Source organism: Vicia villosa, linkage group LG1 (assembly GCF_029867415.1).
Source record: "Vicia villosa cultivar HV-30 ecotype Madison, WI linkage group LG1, Vvil1.0, whole genome shotgun sequence".
NCBI lineage: Eukaryota > Viridiplantae > Streptophyta > Magnoliopsida > Fabales > Fabaceae > Vicia > Vicia villosa.
This window is the reverse complement of record NC_081180.1, coordinates 244,137,680-244,152,433: the sequence shown is the minus strand read 5'-3', so window position 1 is coordinate 244,152,433 and position 14,754 is coordinate 244,137,680.

The window sequence follows — 14,754 nt, the reverse complement described above, 5'->3', positions numbered from 1 at the left end:
AGAAGAAAAACAGCGTGAGACTGCTTGGGAAAGTGGAGTGGTTGAATTTGAAGAAGAAAAAGGATTCAACTTATCATGGATGATCATGCATGAATACAAGGACGCATCATTAGCGAAGACTTAGAATTTGCATGGTTAGAGATTTCGGTTTTAATGAATTATTGGTTAAAACTTCATGTCTTGTTTGTATACATACTCATCATGTACTTTAGTTAAACTAAACATTTTCGTGGACTAAACTATATAATAAAAGTTATATTCTTGATCTAGTTATTCTAAGTTTTTTTTAGCGGATGTTTGTTTTCTCTATTCGGATACAAGAATTTTGATGTATGATTAAGTAACCTATTGAAAGAAACTAAGAACTACTGCACGAAGTCTAATCAAAATCTATGTTAAAGGATAAAGGATCATATCTAGCCTTAAATTCACCTAGGATTGCATACCAGTATAACTATCATTTATAACACGAATCCAATGTGGAAGGCCTAGTTTCGTGATGCTTTTGGTTTTAGAGAGAACAAGTTAACGTGAGGGGAGATGTCATGTGTTTATGTCATATTTTATATATATATATATATATATATATATATATATATATATATATATATATATATATATATATATATATATATATATATATATATATATATATATATATATATGACACAAAGGTTTCATATTCTTTATATATTGTTTATGTCATATTCTTATCTACACAAAGTTTCATTTAATTTTGACACATATAATTAATTATAAAATAATATAATTTTTTGTTATTTTCAAGAAATTTTACTAAAGGTAACTTTACCCAACTTTTTGAGTTGGGTAGATAAGAATTCATCATATATATATATATATATATATATATATATATATATATATATATATATATATATATATATATATATATATATATATATATTTATATATATATATATAGGAGGGATCAAATTACACCCGAAGAGTTACACCACGAGTTACACTCGTTCAATAACTACATCTCGAATAAATGACTAAATACAAAGTTTCGTTATAAAATGCTCTCACTTGATATGCTCCTTATATATAAGGAGCATATCAAGTGAGAGCATTTTATAATGAGAGATGAGAGGAATAAATATCAACCATTAAATTTATTAAGAGAGAGAATGTTATATATATATATATATATATATATATATATATATATATATATATATATATATATATATATATATATATATATATATATATATATATATGTTTTAGAGGTGGTATGTGATAAATTATAGTTTTGCAGGATTCTGCAGAGAAAAACTGGTTTTAGTCACTTTCTACACTATACTTCTACTGGTGGATGACCATTGAAAAAATTGCTGATTTTATTGAATTCACCATCCACTGTTGTATCTTAGCATTACAAAACTTTTATATAGGCTTGACTCAAAACTGACATAGAAGACAATAAGATGATAATTAAGATGAGGACTATTTTGGTTCTCTCAATCTTAATGATACAACTCTAACATAACTCTAAATAAAGACAATCATTATAATGTGATGGTTACACTTCTTTCATAATGCTTACTAATAATGGTGGTTACAACACATTAATTTTAACACTCCCCCTTAATGTGTTGCTCTTTAACTCTCATTGCTTCTCTAAGTTGCTGAAATCTTCCCCTTCATAGTGCTTTAGTAAAAATGTCTGCAAGCTGCTCTTGTGAATGCAAAACACTAACTGCACATCACCATCTTCGATCACACTTCAAATGAAGTGGTGCTTTATATTAATATGTCTTGTTCGACTGTGGAAAACAGGATTCTTCGCCATGGCTATTGATAAGTGCCAAATTGTAGTTATTTTGTGTATAGTTTTGCGGCACTTATTTTCTCTTTTTCCTCAATTTAGACTAGTTTTAGTGTATATTACATACAATATGTAGCTTTTGCATTTAATCGAGTTTTTGATTCATTTATGTACCGACTAATAGTTTTTCATCCATTTTGTAGGTATTTGAGCATGTATGGAGCATTGAGTAATAAAGCTTCAAAGATGCAATTTTGGATCAATAAAGGAAGAAACATTTGAAGAAATAAAAAGTGCAGGCTGGTGTGATTCGCCCGGCGGAGCATTTAGCTCGCCGGGCGAGTGAGGAAAATAATTGCAAAGTTTCTGCCTTGGGCCGCCTCTCGTTCGCCGGGCGGAAGAAGAAGGAGTCGCCGGGCGGAACAATTCGTTCGCCGGGCGAAAGTAGATATTTTTGCCACTTAATGACGTGGCAGAGGCTGTGTGGCCAGGAATAAAGGTCTCGCCGGGCGGAGCAATTGGCTCGCCGGGCGAGCGCTGCGAGACAAATTTGTGTATATAGTTTCATTTCATTTCATTTTTAGGGTTATGGTTTTGGGAGGCCAATTTTAGGGTTCTCTCAACTCCATCACCTCATTTCTTGTTAGATTAGGAGTAGATAACAACATTGGATCTTGCAATTGGTGGATTGGGAGTGTATTCTTCATCAATTGGTGTTGACAAACCAAGACATGTTTGCTTTCTCTTTCTCTCTTCTCTTTGTAATTTCCATTGTTGGGTTGTTTGTATGTATCTCCTTTGAACTCATGTATATTTGTTGATCATTATGTTGTATAAAGCTTGCTTTCATATCTTTGTGGATTATTATCTTGGATTTTTGCTTTGTTGCTATTGTGTTTGAGTCGCTATGGAGACGTAGGACTCTAATGCTTATCTAGGATAATTTTCTATTAACTTAATTGCAGAGATGGATTAGGTTGATAATCACTTAGTGTCAGTGCTTAATGCTTCTGAGTGGTCGTGTTTGTCTGAGAGATCGGCATCTACGGGAAGTTCAGATATCTCATGTGTTGTTTAGGTGGTTGAGAGATCGTCACTTAGATAATATTGTGGTAGTAATGTTGACATGTGATAACATTGATAGGTTACAAGTTGAGTATATTCGGTCAATAAGTTTAAGTTTGTGAGAACTAGATCATATTTCAGCTTGACAATTCTATTCTATTAAGGAATGAGTAGTTTTCTTGTTGATACATTTACTCTCTTATACATTTATAAAACCAAACTCAAGAACGAATTAATTGATCGAATGGCACACATCTCTGTGGACTACGATACGATATAACCATATCACCCGGGAATAATATCCTACTTACTTTTGCTTGCCGCTTTACCGCTCGCAACAAAATGGCGCCGAGCGGTAAAGCGGCAAGCAAAAGTAAGTAGGATATTATTCCCGGGTGATATGGTTATATCGTATCGTAGTCCACAGAGATGTGTGCCATTCGATCAATTAATTCGTTCTTGAGTTTGGTTTTATAAATGTATAAGAGAGTAAATGTATCAACAAGAAAACTACTCATTCCTTAATAGAATAGAATTGTCAAGCTGAAATATGATCTAGTTCTCACAAACTTAAACTTATTGACCGAATATACTCAACTTGTAACCTATCAATGTTATCACATGTCAACATTACTACCACAATATTATCTAAGTGACGATCTCTCAACCACCTAAACAACACATGAGATATCTGAACTTCCCGTAGATGCCGATCTCTCAGACAAACACGACCACTCAGAAGCATTAAGCACTGACACTAAGTGATTATCAACCTAATCCATCTCTGCAATTAAGTTAATAGAAAATTATCCTAGATAAGCATTAGAGTCCTACGTCTCCATAGCGACTCAAACACAATAGCAACAAAGCAAAAATCCAAGATAATAATCCACAAAGATATGAAAGCAAGCTTTATACAACATAATGATCAACAAATATACATGAGTTCAAAGGAGATACATACAAACAACCCAACAATGGAAATTACAAAGAGAAGAGAGAAAGAGAAAGCAAACATGTCTTGGTTTGTCAACACCAATTGATGAAGAATACACTCCCAATCCACCAATTGCAAGATCCAATGTTGTTATCTACTCCTAATCTAACAAGAAATGAGGTGATGGAGTTGAGAGAACCCTAAAATTGGCCTCCCAAAACCATAACCCTAAAAAATGAAATGAAATGAAACTATATACACAAATTTGTCTCGCAGCGCTCGCCCGGCGAGCCAATTGCTCCGCCCGGCGAGACCTTTATTCCTGGCCACACAGCCTCTGCCACGTCATTAAGTGGCAAAAATATCTACTTTCGCCCGGCGAACGAATTGTTCCGCCCGGCGACTCCTTCTTCTTCCGCCCGGCGAACGAGAGGCGGCCCAAGGCAGAAACTTTGCAATTATTTTCCTCACTCGCCCGGCGAGCTAAATGCTCCGCCGGGCGAATCACACCAGCCTGCACTTTTTATTTCTTCAAATGTTTCTTCCTTTATTGATCCAAAATTGCATCTTTGAAGCTTTATTACTCAATGCTCCATACATGCTCAAATACCTACAAAATGGATGAAAAACTATTAGTCGGTACATAAATGAATCAAAAACTCGATTAAATGCAAAAGCTACATATTGTATGTAATATACACTAAAACTAGTCTAAATTGAGGAAAAAGAGAAAATAAGTGCCGCAAAACTATACACAAAATAACTACAATTTGGCACTTATCAAACTCTCCCCAACTTAAACTTGTTTGTCCTCAAACAAGAAACAAACAAAAACTCACTCAAAAGAAAGTTTGTCCTCAAACAAGACTGAACAACTCGAAATGACAAAAACGATCAATCAAAGAATCACGAAACGACAAGTTTTGAAAAACAGAAACAAATGTATGGCTCAAATGAAAAACGGTACACACAAAGTATACTACTTACCACTACTACGATGATAACATAAAATCATGAAACCAATGCTAAATACAAATTTATGCCAAACATTCTAAAACAATGCAAGTTCACATATGAATCACACCTAGCAAAAAGAATCATCGGTAGATGAAAAACACAAAATGAAGAATTTTCACTCATCCAACAATCTTGCAAACAATAGACAAAATTATGCATTCATCTCAAAAAATTCACATTGACACATGAAAACATAAATCACAAGGGCTTTTCAAGGTTGTAATGTGGTCGGGAAAACAAAAAGGGGTGATTCCTAAAGCTAATTGAAACAAAAAACTTGCCTAATTCTAAGGGAGATATAACTTCCACAAAGTTTCAAACAATACAATTTCAATCCACTTCTTCTTTCACACCAAGTGTTACACCAAACACGCCACTTATTAACACAATTTATTCCAGACTCTTTTTGTCTTACTATTTTTTAAAGCTTTTCCTCTTTTTTTTTTTTTTTTTTTTTTTTTTTTTTTTTTTTTTTTTTCAACACATACTCAACTAACCAAATAAGCACATAATCAATGCTCTCCCCAACTTGAATTCAACCACATCATAATATGAATACTCCCTACTTTCTAAGGCAAGGTAAAAACTCAAACAACAACGAAAGGTTGAGGGTTCAAGAAAAAAAACAACAATCAAAATCCACCAAAAAGCGAACTAATTCTCAAGTTCAAAAACGAAATGGATAATGACAAAAAGCTCAAAGGGGTTAACAAAAGATCACACACTCACAAGGTGAAATGAATATATGGCTAAGGTAGTTGTGCTCAAAATCAAACAAAATGCCTTGATCATTTTCATGCTTTCACAAAGTCAATACAAACAAAAGATTAAACATAATAACATCTAGTTAAAACAAGAATTGTGGTCTCCCGCTTATGTAAACAATGGAAAGCTTCCTCACAAAAAGGTTGGGAACTAAAGTGATTCACAAAGGAACAAGTATACAAAAGAATGAATGGCATAAAAGTTGTTAAAAGCCTAAGTATCATGAATATGCTACAATCTAGAAAGTGATAAACACATACCTCGAACGTGTACAAAATGTTAAACTCTATCATTACCATACATCCGCAAGTCGCAACGATCAAACTTGACAATTCACCAATTGCGACCTCAAGCTATCGAGCCAAACTTTGAACACAAACAATCAAAAACTAAAGAAAAATTATAAACAATTTAAAACCGTTGGGATGCCTCCCAACAAGCGCTTGTTTTACGTCGTTAGCTCGACGCCTTTATTGAGCTTAGTTAGTAACTTCCTCCATCATGCCATGGTGATGATTCACCGCGCAACCTAAAGAAAGTGTCCTAACAAAGACTCAAACACACGTTACAAAACAAGAATATTTACAACAATAAGTACAAAACACAAACGATAAGAAAAACAAAACGTTTGGTGAAATTAGTTAAACAAGTTGAAAAGTGAAGATATGACATTTAAGAACTATCCGAGTTCAACTTGTTTAATAAGTCCACCAAACTAAATTAAAACAAGTATAATTATACAAAGTATATAAATTCACAAATGTATGATGTTTATAACTCAAAAACAAAGAAACAATCGCAATGCAAAACACATCCCCGGCAACGGCGCCATTTTGTTGCGAGCGGTAAAGCGGCAAGCAAAAGTAAGTAGGATATTATTCCCGGGTGATATGGTTATATCGTATCGTAGTCCACAGAGATGTGTGCCATTCGATCAATTAATTCGTTCTTGAGTTTGGTTTTATAAATGTATAAGAGAGTAAATGTATCAACAAGAAAACTACTCATTCCTTAATAGAATAGAATTGTCAAGCTGAAATATGATCTAGTTCTCACAAACTTAAACTTATTGACCGAATATACTCAACTTGTAACCTATCAATGTTATCACATGTCAACATTACTACCACAATATTATCTAAGTGACGATCTCTCAACCACCTAAACAACACATGAGATATCTGAACTTCCCGTAGATGCCGATCTCTCAGACAAACACGACCACTCAGAAGCATTAAGCACTGACACTAAGTGATTATCAACCTAATCCATCTCTGCAATTAAGTTAATAGAAAATTATCCTAGATAAGCATTAGAGTCCTACGTCTCCATAGCGACTCAAACACAATAGCAACAAAGCAAAAATCCAAGATAATAATCCACAAAGATATGAAAGCAAGCTTTATACAACATAATGATCAACAAATATACATGAGTTCAAAGGAGATACATACAAACAACCCAACAATGGAAATTACAAAGAGAAGAGAGAAAGAGAAAGCAAACATGTCTTGGTTTGTCAACACCAATTGATGAAGAATACACTCCCAATCCACCAATTGCAAGATCCAATGTTGTTATCTACTCCTAATCTAACAAGAAATGAGGTGATGGAGTTGAGAGAACCCTAAAATTGGCCTCCCAAAACCATAACCCTAAAAATGAAATGAAATGAAACTATATACACAAATTTGTCTCGCAGCGCTCGCCCGGCGAGCCAATTGCTCCGCCCGGCGAGACCTTTATTCCTGGCCACACAGCCTCTGCCACGTCATTAAGTGGCAAAAATATCTACTTTCGCCCGGCGAACGAATTGTTCCGCCCGGCGACTCCTTCTTCTTCCGCCCGGCGAACGAGAGGCGGCCCAAGGCAGAAACTTTGCAATTATTTTCCTCACTCGCCCGGCGAGCTAAATGCTCCGCCGGGCGAATCACACCAGCCTGCACTTTTTATTTCTTCAAATGTTTCTTCCTTTATTGATCCAAAATTGCATCTTTGAAGCTTTATTACTCAATGCTCCATACATGCTCAAATACCTACAAAATGGATGAAAAACTATTAGTCGGTACATAAATGAATCAAAAACTCGATTAAATGCAAAAGCTACATATTGTATGTAATATACACTAAAACTAGTCTAAATTGAGGAAAAAGAGAAAATAAGTGCCGCAAAACTATACACAAAATAACTACAATTTGGCACTTATCAGCTATTGCTGATTTATTGTCACACTAAAGCAGCAGACTTTCTTCTTGCTTTTCTCCGATATCTTCAAGTATTCTTCTTAACCACAATGATTGTTGTGTAGTCAAGCCAGCTGGCAAATATTCTGCTTCAGCTGAAGATTGCGCTACGGTGTCTTGTTTCTTCGAACACCAAGAAATTACTCCTGAACCCAGGCTGAACACATAACCAGAAGTGTTTTTCATATCATCAACACTTCCAGCCCAATCACTATCACAATAGCCTTTAACTTCGAGTTTAGAATTCTTTTCCAACCTGATTCTATGCTCCATGGTTCCCATGACATATCTTAGAACTTTTTTTCTGCTCCAAGGTGTAAGTGACTCGGTTTACTCATGAACCTTGAGAGTAAACTAGAAGCGAACTTTAAATCGGGTCGTGTAGCTGTTAGATAAAACAAACTTCCAACCAAACTTCTATACATGCTTGCATCTACTAATCTTCCACCACGTTCCTTCTTTAATTTTTCATTCACCCCTAAAGAAATATCAACAGGTTTCCAGCCATTTATGCCAAACTTTTTCAAAATATTTTCAGCATATTTCTTTTGACAAATAAAAACTCCATATTCATCTTGGTAAACCCCAATACCAAGAAAATGATGCAGCAAGCCAAGATCACTCATCTCGTATTTTTTCATCATTTCTATTTTAAAATTTTCAACCATTTTCTTGTTGTTACCCGTATACACCAAATCATCAACATAAAGGGCAACAAGAAGGATATCATCTTTACCTTGATGCTTCACATACAAGGTATGTTCACTCTGACTTCTTTGAAATCCTTGTTGAATGATGTAACTGTCAATTTCATTATACCACGCTCTAGGGGCTTGTTTCAACCCATAGAGAGCTTTCTTTAACTTGTAAACTTTTGCTTCTTGGCCTCTAGTCACAAAGCCTTGAGGTTGCCGCACATATACCTCTTCTTTTAAATTCTCCATTCAGGAAAGCTGACTTCACATCAATTTGGTATAGGTTCCATCCTTTCTGAGCTGCTAATGCAATAACTGTTAGTACACTATCCAATCTTGCAACTGGGACAAAAGTTTCACTATAGTCAATTCCAAGCTGTTGTGCATAGCCTTTTACTACCAATCTAGCCTTGGCTCTTTGAGTTGACCCATCTGGATTATGCTTCAATTTGGACACCCACTTTACTCCAATAGTTTCTTTTTCATTTGGCTTTTCAACTAGCTACCATGTTTTGTTTTTCTCAATGGCATTTATTTCTTCTTGCATCGCATTCCTCCAAACATCTTCTTTGATTGCATCGTCAAAAGTTTCTGGTTCCACAACACAATAGTTGCATCTTGCATAAATATCACTCAAATCCTTCAATTTTATTGGAGTTGTGCTTGGAGATGATGAACTTGAACTTGGTGAACTTGGAGAGGATGAGAAACTTGGTGTACATGGGGTTGGCTGCTCATTTTCAGTTGCTGAATTTTGTTGTAATATGATTGCGGGGACTGTTTTCCTCATCAAATACAACATCCCGGCTAATGATCACCTAGTTTATCTTCAAATTGTAAAGTCTATAGCCCTTTGACATGGAACTATAGCCAATAAAGACACATCTTTCACTTTTTTCTTCCAGCTTTGTCCTCTTTTGTTTAGGAATTTGAGCATAGCAAACACATCCAAAAATTTTAAGATGGTTCACCGACGGTGTTCTTCCACTCTAGGCTTCAAATGGAGTCTTTTTCCACACGACCTTTGTTGGACACCTGTTCATCAATTACACAGCAGTGTTAACGGCCTCGGGCCAAAAGGTTTTAGGCAAATCTTTCTCAAGTAGCATAGATTTCGCCATCTCCATCACGGTTTGGTTCTTTCTTTCAGATACACCATTTTGCTGAGGTGTATAGCCAACAGTGAGCTGTCTTTCAACACCTTCATCTTCACAAAATTTGTGAAATTCATTTGAGGTGTACTCCTTCCCTCGACCACTTCTCAGCATCTTTATAAATCTACCACTTTGTTTTTCAACAAATGCTTTAAATTTCTTAAAGATTACAAACGCTTCAGATTGTTGTCTCATGAAATATACCCAAGTCATGCGGATAAAGTCGTCAATAAACAAGATAAAGTACCTGTTTTTTCCTTGAGATAAAGTATTCATAGGACCACACACATCTGTCTGTACAAGTTCCAACAGTTGTTTGGCTCTCCATGCACCTTCCTATGGAAATGGTTGTCGGTGGTGTTTGCTAAGGACACATCCTTTATACACACCCGATTTTTCTTTGATTCTTGGTAGCCCATACACCATCTTCTTTTGATAGAGTAACTTGAGACTTTCGTAATTCAAATGTCCAAGTCTCTTGTGCCATAAACACGAGTCATTCTCTTTTCTGGCCACCATGCTTACATTTTTCTCATAGTTGAAGAATAGTGGAAAGCTCCTGTTGCTAGTCATCTTCACAAAGGCAACACTTCTTTTTTCTGAGTAAAAAATTTTGCACTCTCTATTCTCAAAGTTTAGAGAATAGTCGTGCTCCAGAAGTCGTCCTATGCTAAGCAAATTTTCGTCTAATTTCGGTACATAAAGCGTGTCATGTATGATTTTGCTTCCTTGCTTCGTGGTGACTCTAATGCTTCCTTTCCCTTTCACTTTGACATGTTCTCCATTGCCCAATTTAACTTTTGAGCCAAATGAAGAATCAATGTTTATAAATGCTTCCTTCTGTCCGGTCATATGGTTGCTACAGTCGCTATCCAAATACCAAACATTTTTACCTTCTTCATGCAATGCTTTTAGACAAGCAAAAAACAAATTTCCTCCATCAGATTCTCCTTCTGCGTACGAAGCATGTTGCTGATTTGCAAGACGACAATCCTTTTGAAGGTGCCCGAATCTCTTGCAATAGTGGCATTGCGGTTTGCCTTTGTTCCAACAGTCCTTCTCGTCATGAGTGCTGCTGTTACAAATTTTGCACCATTTGTATGATGTTTCATTCCATCTTCCGCTATTTGCGCCTCTTCCAGATCTGCCACGTGAGTTTTGACCTCTGCCTCTGCCTCTTCCAAATCTTCCACCTCTAGAAGACTCACCTCTAGTTTGTCTTTGGGGCTTATTTTCACCATTTGGCTGAATGTTGAGTTTAGATTGAAAGGAACTCTCAATTGATTTTTCAAAATATCGTAACATCCTTTGCCCGTAGGATCTCAAAGACCCCATCAACCCTTGAATAGTCAAGGTTAATAGATCCTTGATTTCTTCTATCACACCTTACATTTTCGATTTTTAGGATTAGACTGTGTGTAATAATATTTGATTGTCTTTCCTCTACTTAGGATATAATCCAATAAGATTACAATATTTAATAACAGCTAATCTTATTGAAATAATAGTTTGTAAATTAGTAAATAATAGCTAATCTTATTGAAAGATTGGGTTGTAAATTTTTTTCTCTTAGATACGCTCAACATATTTAAATATTTATTTTGTTTACTCATAATTGAATATTATTAAAATATTCACTGTCAAATATCATATTTAGAGAATAATAATTAAAAATAAAATAACAAATATATGTAGAAAATTAAATATTTAATTACATATTGAATCATTATAATAGTATGAGCGCCAAATAAAAAATATTAACTTTTTTTAATCTAAATAGAAAAATTTCTAGAACTTTTGCTTTAAAAAAATCCAAAGCTATTACGTTTTTATTTGACATTTTAAATCTTATAAATTATTCCGAACATGGAATAATAAAACTATGTTGTTTTCCAAAAACTAAATCTCTTCAAATCATAACACACTATAAATATTTAAAATTTTAATTTCTATAATTTCTTTGATTGAATTTTAATCTTTATCATTTTATTCACAAAAATCTATAAATATATAAGTTTTCTAAATTAAAAAAAAATTGATTTCATATAGATTGTTTCTCAGAAATGAAGGTCATCTTAAAAATGAGATCTTATTTATTTATTTCATGTCGATCAACTTTAAAAAATATTTTCGTTTTAATTTCTTAACTGATATTATATATTTAAAGACTAAATGATTTTTTTTAGTAACTTACAAAAAATATTAAAAAATTCTATTCTTTAATAAATAATTAGACAACATGCTTTTAAAATAAATATATTGTTAATAAATAATTATATTGTTGATTATAAAATAAATATATTTTTAATAAATAATTATATTGTTGATTATAAAATAACTATATTATTATTATTATTATTGGTAAAAGACTTAAAAACTACAAAACAAAAATTATTTATTTTTTAAAAATATGTGAAAATATTATAGATGATTATTATAAGATAAGAGAGTGTATATTTTATCTCTATTAGAATTAATTGTCTTATTTGTAAAAAATTAAAACAAATTATTTAATATTTACGATATATTTTATTTTAATTTTAAGCATACGAAAATCAAATAAAATAGAGTATATTTTTTAAAATTGTGCTGTTTTACTATAAAATAAATAAATTATTTGTAAAAGACTTAAAAAGTGCAAATGAGTTAAGTTATAAACTAAAGACGAATTAATATTTTGTGTTATATTTTAATATGAAGAATTAAAAAAACAATACCATAGGTTTATAAATGGTGAAATTCAATTTGAAGATGACAATATTATTTTGTTTCTATAAAAATTGATTTAGTCAGTTAAATATGATTTATTTTATTAATTTAGAATTAATTATTTAATTGAAATATTAGGTATACAATTATTCATTTTTGTAGTTAGAACAAAAATTTAATTTTAAATTTTAATTTAGATCAATTGTAATTTTTTTATAACTCATTACCATGCATCCTATATCATTTTTTTCTTTCATAATTTCAACAATAAAAAAACTCTAAGATACATGCACACACAAATCAAAGTTTATTAACATATAAATAAAAAATATTGTGGGGTTTTTGGTTGTGATTTTGGGTTTTTTTTTTTTTTGAAATTTGATTTTGTTTTCAATTTGATTTTGGAATGATAGAGATTTGAATAGAATTTGATTTAATTTGATTTAACATATGTTCTATCTAATAATATAATTTTAATGAGAAACACTAATTTTTACATGGATTGGTTTTTAAAATATTTACGAGAGACAGATTGTTGTGTTGATTTCCTTTTTTTTAATAAATTTTTATTTTTTTTTGCAAAATACAATCGTTACAAAATATTTCAAAAACACAACCGTTACAAAATAAATGCATAAATATTTTACAAAAAAACACAATCGCAAAAGTTTACTAAATATTTAGTGATAAAATGGTAACATTTATACTATAAATTGATATAATATTTTGGAGACGCATACGTTTGGAGAGAAGATGCAGCAGGTTCCTTTTCTGTCAGCAAGTGTTACAGGCGGTTCAAAGCTAAAGTGTCGGGTCCGGCTATTGCAAGGGACACTGTTAAGGCGCTGAGTTATTTATGGAAAGTTGTTGTCCCGTCAAAAATTGTTCATTTTTGTTGGAGGTGTTTACATAATAGATTAGCTACTAAATATCAACTCCTAAAAAGGGGAGTTTTGGTGAATAGGGGTGATTTGCTATGTGTTTTGTGCGATATGGAGGTTGAATCTTTATCTCATTTAAGAGGCGATTGCGAGGTTGCTAACCGGGAAGGTTTATGTGTGGATAGGGACCGACCCGTATCTCTCTTTCGAGGAGTTTCTTAATTTCTTTCTCTTTTGCGACAAAGTGAAGGTTTTGTCCAAGAGAAATGTTATGGCGACTCTTTGGTTGGGAAATGTTATGGCGACTCTTTGGTTGGCTACCCTATGGACTATTTGGTTGGAGCGGAATGCTATTATCTTCAAGCAAGAACGATTTAGTTTCTCCGAATGTATGACGGTTATTATTCTTTCTTCTTGGAATTGGCTTTTAGCTAAATACAAGTTAATAGATTTTTGTAATTTTCATTATTGGAATATTTTACCGCTCACTTGTTTCGAGTGTAGGTGTTTCTGTTTATTGTATGGTGGTTGGAGTATCCCTTATACTCCGTTTATTAATTTCATTGCTTATTGAAAAAAAACATAAGATGAGACAATTATAATGTATGGAAAACACAATTTTCTTATGAAAAACTCAAAATTGTTATTATTTTTATTTATTTTATTTTATTATGTATTAAATATTTATAAGAAAGATGGATAAATTCAAACTATATTTTTGCATATATAAATTCATAATGTATGGATTTTATATTCATATGATATTTTTTACAATTTACTTATCACATTTGATTTCTCAAAATCTTTTTCTTTTAAGTTTTTCAACAATTGTTATTTGTACAAGATTTGTCAGAGATTCCTTATAAAACTTAAACTGTGTTTAAATTTATTTTCTATTAGATGATAAAATCACATAATATCAATAGAATCCATAAATTTCCAATGCAGAAGAATATAAAAATTATAGGCATGTCCGACGGACCGAACCTATTTTTCTGACAGGCCGACAAAATATTTACTTAAATTGAACTAATATTAGTTATTGACTTCTCAATTTACAAAAATATTTAGTTAAATTAACTTCTTTTGTGTATACTATTAATAACAATGACATTTTATCTATACAATAGTAACTTACTATAAGTAAAATTTCTAAATTATTAGTGTTTTTAAAATATTATTTTTACTTGACATAAAAAAAAATTTACTTAAAAAATATTTAACCCGTGCCTCGCACGGGTCTAAGCACTAGCATTATTAAAATCAAAATATATATTTAAAATCAGAATATATTATAGATTTTTAATTTTATAGTATAAAAACATAATATATTATTTTGAGAAATATATCATGTACTCTAGAAAAATTAGTATTTATAGAAAAACATAATCTATTGATTTGAGAAACATCAAAAATACTGCAACTCTAACACTATACTCTTAATTCATTCAATTTTAATTCATTTAACTTAATAATAATAATAATAATGGAAAGA